Below are 18,356 nucleotides of genomic sequence, written 5' to 3'. Positions count from 1 at the left end.
TGTGTTAACAGAAATAATTCACATTTGTACAAAAATTGATAACATTGATTAATAGATATACATGTAGAATACTACATATAATGTATTATATGTTTACCATAAATAAGGAGAATGGAAATAACGGATTTTATATATTTATTATTAAAACGACAATGGAACGAGGCTATTTTATATATTTACATATTGATACATTACAAATCTCTCTCCACATCTATAAATAACCACAATACAAGCAGATGATTTTATATATATTCATTTCTTATGGAGCTATTACATATTCAAAATAACATAATCACTAATTTGCCATCACATTTGGTTAATATTAATAACACCACGATGATATGAAAATAACACATATAACTTCACCGATCCACAGGCTTTTGAATCTCAAAATGCCCAAAGCGAGTAACACTGTCATCAGCGGCTACCAGTCGGCACGATGGAAAAAAAGCGGCTAATACTAATGCCGTTACCGGCGCCCACAATACACAGTCTGCGCCATGAAAAGGATGCGTAGTTGATACATTGCCGTAACCGGTGCCCACAATACACAGTCTGCGCCACGAAAAGGATGCGTACAACTATGTAAAATACCAGGGAGTCCTGCATGTGTTTAGAAAAGCCTTTATTAATACAGAAAAAATAGCCCCTACAGCAGCTGGTTACCCACTTATCTAAAATCTTAAAACCACAATAAGAACCGGAGGGAGCGCTCCTTCACATATTACCACCAATCCCCATTAGGTAATTGCAGACCACTGTCGCCCAGCCTTAGCCTATGCTAACTGTATCTGCCACCCATATGGTTGGACTGTATGTGGACCCACCACCGACGCACACCAAAGAGGCCTCAATAAATTGAGCTGCAGCCACTTGCGGTTAATGGTATCAGATCCTCGAAAGTCCATGTACTGAAGCCCTATGATGTATAATTGGTTGTTAGCTCTCTCACTTTTTTCAACACCATGTAAGTCCTTGTACACCTCCCACAAAACCTGCAACTGTGATCTACAGATTGAATTCACAGACTGGACAGGGAGAAGTATCATGTGTAGCTCTATGGGCCATGTACAAAGGTTCTAAGAATTGTAGTTGACTTCTGGCTAAGTCTCGTATGACCACTCCATGAAGGTCTGTATGACCTTCCAATGTAGCTTATAATGGCAGTCTATGTAGTGATAACACAGTTTAAAAATATGTGGTGTAGTAAGCCAAGCAGTGGCCTGACATCGTGTTAGGCATAAGTACAACTTCAGAGTTCCCCGCAGGGCTGCAGATATCACTCACGGCTCCTGGACAACCATGCCTCTCGAGGTGAATCCTTGCTGCCTCGCCCCAGCCTGTCTGGCGTTGCTTGCTGGCTTGTTGCGACAGAGCTCTAACTCGTCAGAGCAAGCCTCTGTACTGTATAGCCCCAGCTGACGGCGTCTTGCCTCCCTGCAATCCTTGCGGTGTTCGGCATGCTGCAGCAACTTCGGAAACAGCTCCGGCGTCCAGGGGGTCATGTGAGCGCTCACTCCGGTTCTGACTCCTCTCACTGATGTGTTTCGCCCCGCCCACGGGGCTTTCTCAAAGTTATAGAGGGTCGGATCTTACTTCATGTCAGGTCCATTTAAGGATTTTTACAGGGCTGGGCCTTCTTGCCGGGAACTGCCTCTTCATAGATAGACAGCCATACACAAGCATTATATTGACCACATAAGTTCCCATAAATGTATGGTTCTCCCATTGCTGTGGATTCTTGGGACTCACTGCCTTAAAGGTAGCCTTAAGCCCCCCAAAAAATGAGTTTTACTCACCTGGGGCTTCCAATAGCCCCCTGCAGCTGTCTGGTGCCCTCGCAGCCTCGCTCCGATCCTCCTGCCCCCGCCGGCGACCACTTCTGGTTTCGCCGTCAGGAGCCGACAGGCTGGGAACGCGAGTAATTCTTCGTGTTCCCAGCCAATAGCTCCCTCTATGCTGCTATAGCAGCATAGAGAGCTGCTATAGCAGCGTAGAGGGAGCTATTGTGGCTGGGAACGTGAAGAATCATTTGCGTTCCCAGCCTGTCGGCTCCTGACGGCGAAACCGGAAGTGGTCGCCGGCGGGGACAGGAGGATCAGAGTGAGGCTGTGAGGGCACCGGACAGTTGCAGGGGGCTATTGAAAGCCCCAGGTGAGTAAAACTCATTTTTTGGGGGGCTTAAGGTTACCTTTAAAGGAGCAGGACTGTCATTACCAGTGCATACCTGGATCACACAGACCAGAATAGTGTATAAATAAAGTCAAATTCAGCTTTTCCTATTAAGGCACTGCAAAAATTATGCCAAATTTAGATCCAAATTTAGACCTAGTGGGATTTTTGTATCCAGTCTGTAAATTCAGGTGGCCTCTATTTTGTAAAGATTTCAATATCGCCTCCCCTGTTTGAGACTTTTTGCTTAATGATGCCTTTAAAACAAAGTCCTTTGGGTTTTCCACCATAGAAGTCCTTGAAATACTGACCCAGGGGACTGTTCTTATCTGCTTCTTCGATGTTCTTTATATGTTCTCCAATGCATTTTCCCAACTTTCTCTTCATCTTCCCTATGTATAAAACCACCCTCTCAGTTGCACAGGTTATCAGATCCCTGATTTCATACAATTTGGTGTTATTTGCATTTCTGAACACTTTTGTTCTCTCTGCCTAACAGCAGACTCTACAATTGCCACAACTGAACATGCCTCTACTTTTTGGACAATCCTGCAACCACGTTCCTTTCTTTTGGCTATTGTATTCTGACCTTACCAACTTATTCTTCAAGTTGGGTGCTTTTTTTGCTGTCATAAATGGTCTTTCCCCCACAATGGTTTTTATTCTCTCATCTAACATCATCACATGCCAATGTTTCTGTAATAGTTCCTGTAGGCTCGACCAATGGGAACCGAAGGAAGTGATCAATCTTAGGGGCTCTTTTTTATTCTGTTGATTAGTTCTCCCACTCTGTTTTATTAAATCCAAGATTTCCGTTCTTTGTTTTGTCCAAATTCTCTCCTTTTCCCTTTCCAACAAATCAGTAGCGTACCCTCTGGTCTGTAGTCTCTTTTGTAAATCCTCTGCCTCAAATTCAAAGTCACCATCTACTGCGCAATTTCTTCTTTATCTATAAAACTGTCCGCCTGGTATGGTTTTTTTCTGGCACGGGAGATGGTGACTCGTAAAATGAAGCAAGGTATTGCCCACAGTGGGCTTTCTATATGTACTCGTTATCAACTGATCTCCCTCCTTTCTGATCTTTAGATCTAGAAATTAAATCTCCTCCTCGTTCCACACATAGGTGAAGTTTAAATTTCTCTGATTCCTGCCCTGTTGATCCACAAATTTGTCAAGGGTTTCTTTTGTTCCTCGCCAGACCAGGACCACGTCGTCTATGTAACTCAGCCAGAGCCGCACATGCTCCTGGAAGAGGCACATAGGGTACACATCCTGTCGCTCCCAAAGTCCTAAATGGAGACAAGCATATGCCGGAGCACAGAATGCCCCCATCGACGTGCCCCTGGCCTGGCAGTAGAACTGTCCGTTGAAAACAAAACAGTTGTAACTCAAAAGGAATTCTAAGGCCTCAATGACAAATTGGTTATGGAGGGGTGAGTCAGAGAAGTGCTCCTTCAGATAGAAAGCAACAGCTGCTATTCCGACTTCATGGGGTATAGAGGTGTAAAGCCCTTCAACATCTGACCATGAGGTCATCTTTACTGATCAAAAAAAACGCCTAACGCCGTTAAAACTTCGCCGGTATCCTTCACGTTTGATGGAAGTTCTTCCACCATTCCCTTCAATTTTCCGTCCAAGAATTTTCCCAGATTCTCCAGGGGCCCCCTATGCCCGACACAATTGGCCGGCCATGGGGACGTTCAAGGTTTCTATGAACCTTTGGGATAATATAGGAAATTGGCACACGAAAAGTGTCGACTTCGCAATACGTGGCTTCCTCCTTTGTCAAGACTCCCAATAATTTACCTTCCTTGACGAGGGCATTGATCTTGTTTTAATCATCATAAAGGGATTTTCCTGCAATCTTTGATAAGTATCTTGATCACTTAAAAGTCTTAAACATTCCCCCTCATAATATTCTGCCGACAAGATAACAACATTGCCACCTTTATCACTCTCTCTTATGATAATATCATTCCTCTGTTTCAATTTATCTAAAGCTTCTCTTTCACCTCTTGTGAGATTATCCCGACCAATGACCGGGGCCCACTTAACTGTATGAAGATCCCGTTGCACGAGATCTCTGAATGTTTTTAATTTATGGTTTAGGGGTGGCATGTACTTAGATTTCCTTTTAGAACCTGTAGGGTTTGGATTGAGAACCTCCAATTCCCTGTAGGGGTCTCCATTCCCTCAGCTTCATCCTTGAGGGACTCGAGGTCTCTCAGAAGTGCTCTATTGTTCAAATCCAACTGTGTTTGCGGGGTGTCCGTCTCTCCTCCCGTGTTAACCGTTTTCGCCCCTCCCCAAACATGAGTTTCAATGCTACCCGTCTGAGGAAGAAGCAAAGTTCACGGTACAGGGTGAATTCAATGAATGAGAGACCCCTGCCCAACAAGGATAATGTGTCCTGGTCAAGTGAGATTGCAGCCAAACTGATTACATTATTCTCCATTATTTCTCCTTCTGTAATTTCGCCAGCTGGGCCCTCGTCTTCTTTTCTGTCTCCGTCTGCTTTTCTTTCTCCTTCTCCTTCTGTTTGGGCTTGTCTTTCTGGGTTTTTAATATCCCTTTCCCACTTTTCCTCCTCTACTTTTTCTACCTCTTCTTCTTCTCCTACATCCTTGTCTTTGTTTTTGTTTTCCTGTCCTAAAAAAAGACACCCCCTTATCTCCCCCCTCATCCTCCTGTCTTTCCGCGGTACGGTTCTGATTAAATATCCTATTCCTGGATCCACTTCTGGGTCTTCCTCTCTTACATTAATAGAACTCTCCTTTATTCCATGATTTCACATCCTCCTGGAACTTTTGTTGTTCCTCCTTTTTGATCTTTAATTGTTTTCTTTTCTATTTCTAATCTCAGCTGTTTGTTTAATTTTTCAAATTTTGAATGTGTTTGATAAACATCCAATCTCTTTTTAGTCTCCTCTAATTCTACCCTCAATCCCTCAAATTGGATCTTCTCCTCGTCGACTATCATTTTCATAATGTGTATGCCTCTTTTAATGCATTCCTCCTTCCAAACGGTCATAAATCTGGGATTTTGTAGGTGTCCTGCCAGGATAATTCTTTCCCTTAGTCCCCAAGGGACCCCCTGTTCCTTGATATAGAACTCCAATGTCGAAATATCCCACTTCCTTCTCAATGATTTAATCATGAATTTTTTTGTGTTCTCTAAATAGGGGTTTGATTTCTTACATTCCACTCATCCCACCATCGCGCAAGGATGCATAGTTGATAATTAAATAGGCAGAATAGCCGCGCCTGATTTAACCAGCGCTGTTATTAGCGTGACCAGTTTGAGGGTGCCTTGGCTAGAAGACTGTACTGTTACAGCAATAAAACCTTAACCTAACTAATAACCCTTTGCCACAGTAATTCAAACTAAAAATTTGTTTCCACCGAAGTTCCACTTAAGATTCCACAAAAATATTATATAATCACCTTTCTAATTGTTAAATACATATAGATGTGGTACACCTACCCAGCAGGGGGTTCTTGAATTTTTCATAATCAATTACAGTGAGTTTTTAAGACTTAAAATTACTATAAAGTATTTTCAGTTAATTGAAAGCATAAAAAATGTATGAAAAGCACAAATAGCGAGTACTTCTAAAGGAAATATGTCAAGGGATGCTTGTGATGATATTATTCACAATATCTCAGCAATATGAAATATTATCTTTTATAGAAGTGTGCACACTGAAGAAACACTCCACTACAGTGTTAACACTAACGTATCGTAATGAATAATCTTGTACCATGTTTATAAATAAACTGAAGATACAGCATATTAAGTCTTTTTGTACATGTGTTCATTTATTGCTGCTGAGGATGATGTCATAGATTTGCTTTCAGTTTCTCACCCCAGTAGTTGCTGTTGCTTTGTCCTTGTAATACAAATTAATTGCAGGTTTAGACTGCCATCTAGTGTCCACTCAAAAATATTAATTCAAAACTAAAAATTCTTTCTACTCACACCAGCCAGAAACAGAACATGTGTAATTTTAAAGGGAATCTGAAGTGGAAATGGACTTATGATATGATTTGTATGTGTAGTACATCTAAAAATAAAACATTGACAGCAGAGATATGAGTCAAATATTGTTTCCAGTACAGGAAGAGTTAACAGACTAACCAGCAAGCTCATGGTGAACCAGAACTCATTGAAGTGTGTAAGGGGCTACAATGGTCCAAAAAGCCCTCTTACTAAAATGCTATGGAAAACAAAAGTTTGCTTTCTTAAAACAGAAAGTATTTGCTGTAATTCAGGTTGGAGTGAGCTCTGAGATGTCTCCCAGTGCATCACTGCTGAAATATGCAATTCAACCATTGTTGTCCTTGAAAGCTAAACACACCTCCAGATCTGCTGGAAAAAACAAGGAAAAGTTAGGAAACTCCAATTGTTATCTATGCAAAAAAGCTTCACTGAACTCTCCGACTTTCAAAGTTGTAGAGAGCTCTGTCTTCTGAAGCTTATTATCTCAACTGTCTGTCACTGTATATTGTTTTTACTGCAGAGGAAAGTTCAAAGGGTCATTAGCCTGCTCTGTGGAATCATTTAGAATGCTGAGTGTAGTGTGTAAACTGCAAATATTAGAGAATGATGCAATGTTTTAAAAAAAACAAAACTATATAACTGAAAATAAAAAATATGAGACTATTTTCTTTGCTACTAATGTTCTATTAAATATCCTTACTACACAACCAATTCATTATATCATATTTTTTTCCCGCTTCAGTGTAAATTTAACAACAGTTTCTGCAAAAAATAAGTATAGATATTGGCAAACAGGCATGAGTGTGTCCTCCTACAAAACAAAATATAAGATATTAAAACTTAGGTAACACAAAAAGTGATTTTTAGTTATGAGTGGACTGGACTATAGGCTTAATTGTCCGCAAAGTATACATAACAATTCAAGTCTCTGAATTTATTCTAGAAAGGAAAGTTGAAGCAGATGGATTTGTACTCAGTTTTGCCTAAGTGGTGATGGTTTGGGATCTTGGTACTGATTCCAATAGGGTAGTTGGCGTATGAATATTTACAGTGGACAGGTGTTGGATTAAAGTGGATCCAAGATGAACTTTTACTCATTGCATAATTGTGTTCTTTTCCTATTGTTTATAGTGCATTCCTCAAGCCAAATACTTTTTTTTTTTTTTAATACTCTAATTCCCTATAAACTAAACAAGCCATGCCCACAGGTTTTCAGAGAGCCAAGGCATTTTCAGACAGTAACAAGGGCTCATGGGAGCTCAGTCTGGGCAGGAGGAGGGTGAGATATTACTAGCCAGAGATTTCAGAGGCAGAGGGGAGGAGGGAGGAGGAGGGGGAGTTAGTTTTTTTTCACAGGCTGAGTGCTCAAGAGCAGATAAGCCTGCCTCTGTGTAATGTTTACAAACAAATTGGCTGCTGTCATTGTATTACAGGAAGAAATAATCATATTCTATTGAAGCTGAATGCAGCTAGATTTGCTGTGAAAACTATATATAAGATATATAGACAAGTTACTTGTTATACTTTTTCATCTTGGATCTGCATTAAGCACTATATTATCAACCACCCCCATCAGCACATTTTGGATATGGGTGTCATGAAGTGAATACTCTAAAGGCAAGAAAGGAAGATTAAAGTGGACCTGAACTCTTGCACAGGACAGAAGGACAGCCCATTGTGTATCTTTTGGAGCAGAGAGGATGTTCTGAGTTCAGGTCCGCTTTAAGAACTTAAAATAGTGTATTATGTCAAGGGCCGGGCTCTTTCATCCTTTTGTGTATTGGAATTTGCTATACATTTTGTTCATTATGTTACATCTGTCATTGTAGTTACTATGTCTACCAATCCTGTATTATTTACCACTGTCTATATTTTGTGTATACTACTGTCTGCATTATTTACTCCATGTTTGTTTCTTATTGTGTACAGCACCACAGAATATGTTGGTGCTTTATAAATCAGCAATAATAATAATATCAAGCATCATGATAATAACACAGTCACCTAGTTACTCAAAATAAGGGTTTCCCAACACTGCATGGGCTAGTGGCTAAATTACTCAATGAGACCAGCACTCGTGGAGTGCCTCGACCTAAGCTGCCCTTCAGTACCACAGTATTACAAAAAAAAACCGGTCTAAATATTCAGTTTGCAACTCCAAATAAAGATAGCTCTTTAATAAAACAGTTCTTTTTTTATTAGAAAAAAATAAAATGAGCATAAAAAGGGCAGCATGTCAGCGACATTACAGTCAGCTTTTCTTCAAGTTGAACAGCCCCTTAACACATGCAATACAATGCAATACTCTAAAAAACAGAGCTTGCTCTTAAATTGACCAATAGGAAGTAGGCACCCCCCAACCCTCTACCTGATGGAGATGTATAAGATGCAAAATATATTTATTTAAATGTATAAGATGCAAAATATATTTTTGTTTATAATTGTCACCCAAATTGAAAAAAGGTGCTCATGAATGTTCCCATGCAGCTGAATCAGCTGTGCACTTACCATCAAGTAATGGGTCTTGTAATATGGATAAAAATCTGTCACTTTTTACTACAGCGAGTTGCTTCAGTTTCCCAGTTACTATTAGCATAATTGAAACCACCCATAACTATGAACCCATGTTTGCAGCTTGTTTAATCTGCTGCAGTAATTGTATTTCTTCCATGCTTCTGGCATGAATACTTACCTTTAGGCTGGTTTCACTGTAGGACGTTAAAGTCCCACGTTACAGCAGCCAGTAACGCATCCTAACTCACAGCACTGTAAAATCAATTGTGCTGTTCACAGTGCCCACATTGGGCTCGATTTACAAAACGGTGCTAACTTTAGCACTGGCCCTTAGCACGTCTAAACTCAGTTTAAGAGAAGTGAGAAGTAGTGATCGTGCGCAAAGTACCGTGCGCAAAGTTTTGCATGCGCACTGCACAGAGCACAGGGCGCTCCGCGCGAAGTGCCCACTAAAGCCTATGGGACTTAGCGCACGCATAGGACTTTGCGCGCGCAAAACTTTGCGCGCGGTACTTAGCGCGCGATCTGATTGAGAAAACCGGTGCTAACCTACTTAGCACGCTGGTTAGCACGCCTAAAGACTTTAGACGTGCTAAGTAGGTTAGCACCGCATAGTAAATCAAGCCCCTTGTGTTACATAGTAACGCAGCACGTTTAAACAAAGTGCTGCATGCTGTACGTTATACTGGGCTAAGCAGCGTTAGACTGCTTGCACATGCTCAGTAATGTTGGAGGAGGAGGTCTCCCCTCCTCCTTCTGGGTCAGCCACATGGCTAATTAATATTCACTGCACTGCAGAGACTTGTGGTAGGATTGCAGTGTTGTCCGGATCATGAACGAATCGTTCATTTGATCCGGATCTTTTTTGTGAGTCGAATCATCCGGATCATCACAATGAAAGATTCGGTTCACAGTGGATGTCTGTCTGGAAGAAAAGCTAGTCATTTCACCCAGTCTGCTTCCCTAGTAAAATTATTCAAATGATTCGGTTCAAAGATCCGGATCTTTTCAATGATCCGATTCAAATGATCCGAATCCTTAAAAAGATCCGGATTTCCTATCACTAACCTGGAGCGGCTGCTTTGAGAGCTGAATAACGCAGCTCAATCTGACGTCCAACTTCAACACCACCATACCTTGCGTTAGGGGCATGTGTGGAGTTTGAATCTGCGCGGTCTGATGCCTGTTTCTCAGATGTTCCGACAGTGGAAATGGACTTATGATATGATTTGTATGTGTAGTACATTCACTAAAGCCTATGGGACTTAGCGCACGCATAGGACTTTGCGCGCGCAAAACTTTGCGCGCGGTACTTAGCGCGCGATCTGATTGAGAAAACCGGTGCTAACCTACTTAGCACGCTGGTTAGCACGCCTAAAGACTTTAGACGTGCTAAGTAGGTTAGCACCGCATAGTAAATCAAGCCCCTTGTGTTACATAGTAACGCAGCACGTTTCAACAAAGTGCTGCATGCTGTATGTTATACTGGGCTAAGCAGCGTTAGACTGCTTGCACATGCTCAGCAATGTTGGAGGAGGAGGTCTCCCCTCCTCCTTCTGGGCCAGCCACATGGCTAATTAATATTCACTGCACTGCAGAGACTTGTGGTAGGATTGTAGTGTTGTCCGGATCATGAACGAATCGTTCATTTGATCCGGATCTTTTTTGTGAGTCGAATCATCCGGATCATCACAATGAAAGATTCGGTTCACAGTGGATGTCTGTCTGGAAGAAAAGCTAGTCATTTCACCCAGTCTGCTTCCCTAGTAAAATGATTCAAATGATTCGGTTCAAAGATCCGGATCTTTTCAATGATCCGATTCAAATGATCCGAATCCTTAAAAAGATCAGAATTTCCTATCACTAACCTGGAGCGGCTGCTTTGAGAGCTGCATAACGCAGCTCAATCTGACGTCCAACTTCAACACCACCATACCTTGCGTTAGGGGCATGTGTGGAGTTTGAATCTGCGCGGTCTGATGCCTGTTTCTCAGATGTTCCGACAGATTATGATGAACATGATTGTGTCAGTTTGGTAGAAGATGTGTGGGATCCCTTGTCTTTTAAAAACAGATCTTTTTCTCCCAGTGATTCTGTGAGATCTCCCATCTATGATCCTGCTATGGAAAAAATTCCTAAACTATGCTGCCTCAAGAGTAATGTTAATATGACTGATAAAGTTTCTCATGTTGTTGTCACAACCTCTTTTGCAAATAAAGCTATGTCTCGCTCTGTTCACACCTGTAAAGGCATGTTGCCAGATGACAGTTGTTCCAGTGTTTCTGTCCTGAACACTTTGCAGTCTGCTCCACAGATTGCGGAGGCTTGCGATTTGGAAGCCTCAGTTTCACAACCTAAAGCGATTTTTGATTCGCAAATTTTGTGTTCTGTCTTCTCGGATTCAACATTGTTAGCCGAGTCTACGGGTGAGACAGCGCTTTGGTTTTGCGAATCTGATACTGAGGAAAGTAATGACTTTCCACCCTGTACTCTGGATGAGTCAATAATACCTTGCAATGAACCTCCTGCAGGGACCCCAGAGGCTGCATGCTGTACGTTATACTGGGCTAAGCAGCATTAGACTGCTTGCACATGCTCAGTAATGTTGGAGGAGGAGGTCTCCCCTCCTTCTTCTGGGCCAGCCACATGGCTAATTAATATTCACTGCACTGCAGAGACTCGTGGTAGGACTGCAGTGTTGTCCGGATCATGAACGAATCATTAATTTGATCCAAATATTTTTGTGAGTCGAATCATCCGGATCATCACAATGAATCACTGCCTCATCCATCCTCCACCCCCTTACCTAGTGTGTCCCCCACAATCCATTAGATTGTAAGCTCGCAAGGGCAGGGTCATCCTTCTAATGTTTACTGTTCTTGTAACAATATTTGTGCTGCTTGGAACTCTGCTGTACATTTGTTAGTTGTATCTATGTTCCCCTTGTCGTCTTATTGTGCTTTGTAAAGCGATGCGGAATATGTTGGCGCTATATAAATAAAAAATAATAATAATAATAAGATTCGGTTCACAGTGGATGTTTATCTGGAAGAAACAGCAACATACAGAATGTACAGTGCAGGGACTTTTTTTTATTAAACAAAACTTAGGTAGCATACAACAGAAATAAATAAGATAAAAGTATGCCAATAAGTCAAAACAAACATCACATAGCATACAGTAATAATAAATAAAATAAAAGTATACAATACAAATAATAACATAAAGAAAACAGGGAATACCGTATATACTCGCATACAAGCCAAAAGTTGGGGGGGTCGGCTTGTATGCGAGTCTTGGGTGGTCTTGGGTGGTGGTGGTGATCCGCGGCGCCCCCCGCCCGCCCGCCCGCCCGCTCCCTCCCTCCGCGGCCGCCGCTGCTATTACCTGTTCAGCCGGCGGCCGCTTCCTCTACTCTCCGGGTGCCTCTCGCTCTGCTCTCCATGTCTCCATCACCGTGTGTATCACAGCAGCGCGCCGGGCGCTGCTGCTGTGACGAGGCAGGAAAGAGCGGTTCCCCTGGTAACGGCGTCGCCGTTACCAGGGGAACCGCTCTCTCCTGCCTTGTCACAGCAGCAGCGCCGGGCGCGCTGCTGTGATACACGAATACGGTGATGGAGACATGGAGAGCAGAGCGAGAGGCACCCGGAGAGTAGAGGAAGCGGCCGCCGGCTGAACAGGTAATAGCAGCGGCGGCCGCGGAGGGGGCGAGGGGGCGGGGGGATCACTATACTGGGCTGTATACTGGCTATACTGAGTACTATGCTAGCTAAACTAGGGCACTTTACTAGCTATACTGAGCACTATACTGAGCACTATACTAGCTATACTGAGCACTATACTAGCTATACTGAGCACTATACTAGCTAAACTGGGGCACTATACTAGCTAAACTGGGGCACTATACTAGCTAAACTGGGGCACTTTACTAGCTATACTGAGCACTATACTAGCTAAACTGGGGCACTATACTAGCTAAACTGGGGCACTATACTAGCTAAACTGGGGCACTTTACTAGCTATACTGAGCACTATACTAGCTATACTGAGCACTATACTAGCTAAACTGGGGCACTATACTAGCTAAACTGGGGCACTATACTAGCTAAACTGGGGCACTTTACTAGCAATACTGAGCACTATACTAGCTATACTGAGCACTGTACTAGCTAAACTGGGGCACTATACTAGCTATACTGAGCACTATACTAGCTATACTGAGCACTATACTAGCTAAACTGGGGCACTATACTAGCTATACTGAGCACTATACTAGCTAAACTGGGGCACTATACTAGCTATACTGAGCACTATACTAGCTATACTGAGCACTATACTAGCTATACTGAGCACTATACTAGCTAAACTGGGGCATTATACTAGCTATACTGAGCACTATACTAGCTATACTGAGCACTATACTAGCGATACTGGGCACTATACTAGCGATACTGGGCACTATACTGGCTATACTGAGCACTATACTGGCTATACTGAGCACTATACTAGCTATACTGGGCACTATACTAGCTATACTGGGGCACTACCTACCCACACTGGGCACTTTACTAGCTATACTGGGACACACTAGGGGAATAAGGCAGCCAGCATTTCCTACCCCCGGCTTATATGGGGGTCAATCATTTTTCCCTGGTTTTTCAGGTAAAAGTTGGGGGGTCGGCTTATATGCGGGTCGGCTTATATGCGAGTATATACGGTAGTCTATCTCAAAAATTACATAATTCCATTGGCATATAATATCTTACAATCAACATAATATAAACTGAAACAATGTGTGCCATATAATACTGCACAAAGAAACTCAGGAACAGGCTGTTCCATATGAAACAACAATCAAAATACCCAAATAGCTGTTGAGGGAGCAACATACATTCACATACAACCAAAAGGACAACCAGACAAAAAAATAAAAATAAAACCACATAACATCAACCACCACCCAAAGACATAAGTCAACACCCACATCACAACATCCAAACAACATGACACAAAAAAAAATAAAAATAAAAAAATAAATAAATATATATACACCACCACCTAAAAAGTGAAATACAGCACCTACACTACACCATACACTCCCCACGCATACCTCTGGACTTTTACACCCGTCAAGAAAAATAATAAACAAACACATAAGGACTAAAGACACTACATAACCCAAGACTAAAAATAAAACAAAACCCACAGAACGGGACAAAACCACACCAACAAATAGAAAGAAACACAAAGGGACAATCCCCTTGTGCCTGCAGCCAGACTTCAAAAAAATACTAATAAAAATCAAAAATCTACTGTGAGAAAGAGAAGAGACAGACAAGCTCACACCCGGGAAAGGCCTCCACCGGTTCAAGGAGGCTTGATGTTCTGCCACGCCAGAACCCAAGCCACTCTCCCCAGCTTCTTCCTCTCCAAGAACCGAATATTCCATACCTCACCCAGAATGCTGTTCACCACCACCTGGACGGGCAAGTCTTGCTTCCTAATGGCTAACTCACACCGTGCCAACCACAAGTGTCTCCTAACCACTAGACTAACTACGTATAACGTGCATAAATCATAACCCTGGTGCTGATTGAAAGCCCCATAAGCCCACTAGGCATAACTGAGATGCGCCAGAAACGGGATATTGAGGGTCCTCCCCACCTGTTTATACACCTCCACGCTGAAGGGGCATGACATCAGGAAATGGTCCATGGTCTCGTCAACAGCACACCCCTGCCGAGGACAACCACGTTCCGCCACGTCCCGACACTTCATGTTCCCCCCAACATAGAGTTTGCCCTGGAAGGTGAGCCAGGCGATGTCCTACAATTTGTTCGGTACCAGCGGTGAATTCAACAGACGCAAGCCCTCCTCCAAAATTGTGCCTGGGCAATCCCTCAAGGCCAGTGAGTCAGGAAAGTAGGAGTCCACCACTCTAGTCAACAGGACTTTCCTGTCGACCGACCTGATGTCCTCCACCATCAATCCCCACTGCCATAGTTTCTTCATGCAAGGCAAGACATAGGCCGGAAGATAGCCGTGACGTGCCCTCAGATTTTTCACTGGGCCACCGCTCATCCATTCTCTAAGGAAAGGCTCACACCAGGTCTGGAAGATACCTACCCAACCAGGCGGGCTCTCCAACAACAGGCTACCAAGATTGTGTTTGATGAAGATTAGAGAGAAAAACACAATTGGGTTGACCATACCTAAGCCACCCTCCTGCCTGGTTTGTAGGTAATATTCCTACGCACATGGTTCAGCCTGTTTCCCCATAACAATAGGAAAAACAGGCTGTTGACCCTGGTGTACAGGGATGCTGGCAAAATCGCGACATAGCTGACATATAACAATATTGGCACCAGATAGGTTTTAATCAGGTCAACCCTTTCCCTGAAGGTCAAACTCCAACCTTTCCAGCGAACCACTTTCCTGTCGACATCAGACAGCTTGCTCTCCCAATTTCGCAGGCCATAATCGCCTGGGCCAAATTTGATGCCGAGAATTTTGATTTCTTCTTGAGGCATGGGAAAAGGTCCGGGAAGTCGGAAGGACTGTGAGAATCCGCTCAGCTGCCTGCGCAGGCAGGCAGCCTTTTGACCATTGTTTAGGTTTGCTTGCTGCAGGACTCTGGAAAGGAGACCTTCTGTCAGTTGTGCAGCTTGTGTTGCTGAGGGATTTGCATACATTAGTCATGCAAATCCCTTACCTGCCTTCTTTTGATGACTGGCACTGTAAAAGCATTCTGCTCCCAGAATGCTTTGCTGGACATTTCCCTTCCATGGTCTGTTCCTGATGGACACTGCTGGAGTGTCAGCCATGCTACTTCTCGTTGAAGATTAGTTTAGAGTTATTCGTGGGACTGCGCTAGGCAGATTCCCTAGTCTAGTTAGGATTGTATTATTTGTATTGCCTGTTCTGTCTGTCTGTGGGGTGCTAACCAGAGCAGCGGTTGCTACTGGTAGGCCCTTCTGTTCTGTTATTATCTTCTCTGGATCGCACTAGTCTCTTTGCGCTAGTGCTGTGGATCCTTCTGTTCTGTCTTCTGGGATCGTGCTAGCCACTTTTCGCTAGCGCTGGGGATCCTTCTGTTCTGTCTCCTGGGATCGCGCTAGCTACTTTCCGCTAGCGCTGGGGATCCTTCTGTTCTGCTACTCTGTCTCCTGGGATCGCGCTAGCTACTTTTCGCTAGCGCTGGGGATCCTTCTGTTCTGTCTTCTGGGATCGCGCTAGCCACTTTTCGCTAGCGCTGGGGATCCTTCTGTCGCTTGTCCCTGTTTTCGTGTGTCTGTCTTGTCTGCTGCGCTTGCTGGAGGCTTGGTGAGGTAACCGTTAAGCAAGCGCTTGCGTCCTCTGTTTCATGTTTGTCTGTTAATGGTTAGTTAGGCGTGCTTGTCTCTATTGTGCTTATCACGTGGAGACCGCGCATAACCGCGTGCACTGTTGCGAATGAGTGCGGTGTTCGCGGTTAGCTAGCGTTTGTTATTTTCCGTATCTCCTTATTGTATTATTTGCTGTGCCTTTGCTACTCTCGTGCTCCGCCTTGCTGTAACCTTGTGTCACGTCTGGCGATCGCACCTCTCGCGATCGCGTTCCTGCTTCTTATCTGCTGTGGTGTGTGCACAGTCGCGGGTTGGCGTCTAATTTTATGCACACACACACAATCTGTCTCTGTGCTCACTCTCAATCGCTTCTCTTGCGATTGCGTTTCTTCCCTTCGTACAATTCCTGTCTGGCATGTGTGGTAGGGCAGAGGAGCTGTTCCTCTGCACTCCACAGCTCCACCTGCCGACAGGAATTTCCCTCTGCAAGTGCATAGCACCTAGCCTGGGTGTCCTCAATTATACGCTTGTGGAGGAAATCCGCCGCGTCAGCGCACGTCTGGTGCGCTGACCACGGAGACGATTCCGCAATCGTTACAAGGACTCTCCAAATTTACCCATCCAAAACGTCTCACATTTATCTGGATTGATCTTTGAACCAGACACCAACGAGTACCTAGTGATCTCATTAGCAACCACCAATGCCTCCTCTGCATCTGAGACCACCACAGTAACATCGTCGGCGTAGGCCACCACCTTCAAAGATGACCTACCAGAGATGCCAGCCGGAACCCCACTAAGCACGCTGCCCTCTAGCCTCCTTACGAAGGGGTCGATGGCAAACATGTACAGCAGGGAACTCAACGGACACCCCTGGCGAACCCCCGAGCTCACCTCAAAAGGCTGGCCGATCCATCCATTGATCAACATGAAACTTTCTGCCTCCCTGTATAAAGTTTGCAGCCAATCAACAAACCTCCCCTGCAAACCATACACAGTAAGTAGTCGCCATAGGTACTCATGATTGACCCGATCAAAGGCCTTAGACTGGTCCAACGTCAGCAGGTACTTTCCCCAACCTTTAGCCCTGCACCGTTCCAGGACTTCCCGGACAGCTAACAGTGCTGAGAGCGTACTCCTACCCACAACAGAGCAGTACTGATGGCGAGAAAGTACATCTGTCACCTGGGACAGCCGCCAGAAAATGTTGTCACCAGGATCTTCCTGTTGACGTTGAGAAGGCTGATGGGACGTCAATTCTCAATCATCTCAGGGTCACGACCTTTTGACAGCAGGATCACTGCAGATTGCCTCATGGAGGGTGGTAACTGGCCCTCGGCAAGGCATTCATTAAAAGCACCAGCCAATTGAGGGGCCAAGATGGACACAAAGGCCTTGTAAAACTCGGCCGTCAGTCCATCCGGACCCAGAGTCTTTTTGGGCGCAAGGCCACCAATGGCTCTCGCTACTTCATCTGCAGTGATCTCTGTCGTCAAGTCTATGGCAGAGATATCAACATCTTCCAGACCCGGTGTGGAGACCAAGAAGTCTTCCATCCTCGTCTTTTCAAGTGTCTTCTCCCCAAGCAGGTCAGCGTAAAACCCTCTAGCAATGTCTAGGATCTCTAACCTGGACTTTGCCAGAGACCCCGAGGCATCGCTGAGACCGATGACCGTCTTAAGCGCTGCACTTTGTTTGAAGCTCTGGTAGGGATCCGGCGAGCGGTATTTACCATGATCCCTTTCCAGAGCCAAAGAAGCCAGCCGGTCGTACTGCTGCTGCTTAAAGAGACACTGAAGAGAAAAAAAAAATATGATATAGTGAATTGGTTGTGTACTATGAATAACTACTAGAAGATTAGCAGCAAAGAAAATATTCTCATACTTTTATTTTCAGGTATATAGTGTTTTTTCTAACATTGCACCATTCTATAATATGTGCAGATTACACAACACTCAGCATTCAAAATGAGTCTTTCAGAGCAATCTGTGAAGTAATGACCTCTCCTCTATCAGAGAAAAAGTAAACAGTGCACTTACAGTTGAGATAATAAAAGTCAGATAACAGCCCTCTCCATGACTAAAGGTCCGTACACACGCCGGACTTTAGGCAACGACGGGTCCGTCGTTGCCTCCCGCTGGGTGGGCGTGCCAGCGACAGTCCGGCGTGTGTACGCTCTGTCGTCAGACTGATACGGCTGTTTCTGAGCGATCCACCGGGCGGATCGCTCAGAAACAGCCGTATCAGTCTGACGACAGAGCGTACACACGCCGGACTGTCGCTGGCACGCCCACCCAGCGGGAGGCAACGACGGACCCGTCGTTGCCTAAAGTCCGGCGTGTGTAC

This window comes from Hyperolius riggenbachi, chromosome 9, assembly GCF_040937935.1.
Source record: "Hyperolius riggenbachi isolate aHypRig1 chromosome 9, aHypRig1.pri, whole genome shotgun sequence".
Lineage (NCBI taxonomy): Eukaryota > Metazoa > Chordata > Amphibia > Anura > Hyperoliidae > Hyperolius > Hyperolius riggenbachi.
Note: the sequence above shows the minus strand (reverse complement) of the source record.